Here is a 654-nt window from a genome sequence, read left to right on the forward strand (position 1 = left end):
TTTTTTTAAAAATATTTTTCCACACAAAATGACTAAATGAAGATGAACATATTCAGGTAAGGACCAATCTAAATAATACATTAAGTCATAACTTATGCATTCATTTTGCTGATTATACTCACGTGCAGAGCTTTTGTGCATAAAATATTGTTTTAATATTGTTGCGTTGGTACTTCAGACAATAGAAATGCATCTTCCACAAACTCTTAGGTTTTGATTTGATTGCACTTTCTTTATAAGGTCTCTCTGCCCTGTGCAAATAAATATGAATGTTGTTAACAAAATGCCACCTATTCTTCACTCATTTGTCATCAGGTATACTTCCTCCTCTGTGTGCTGCAAAAATACAGTACATTGTGTGCATTTACTAAAATCTGACAACTTGGACCAAGCCCAGCAGATCAAAGACAAGATGAATATAGTCTGGAAACTCTGCAGGCACCAGTGTGTACTGGAAAGCGAAACAAATTCTCCTTTTATCATACTTGAAGGTGTGCGCGTACGTGTGTGTGCGTGTGTGTCTGTCTGTATGTGTGTGTGTGTGTGTGTGTGTGTGTGTGTGTGTGTGTGTGTGTGTGTGTTAGCCCCGCCCCCCGCGCTGTCTCCTCCGTGACGTTTCAGCCTGAATGTCACCAATAGCCTTCAGTTGTAGAA

This window comes from Mastacembelus armatus, chromosome 6, assembly GCF_900324485.2.
Source record: "Mastacembelus armatus chromosome 6, fMasArm1.2, whole genome shotgun sequence".
Lineage (NCBI taxonomy): Eukaryota > Metazoa > Chordata > Actinopteri > Synbranchiformes > Mastacembelidae > Mastacembelus > Mastacembelus armatus.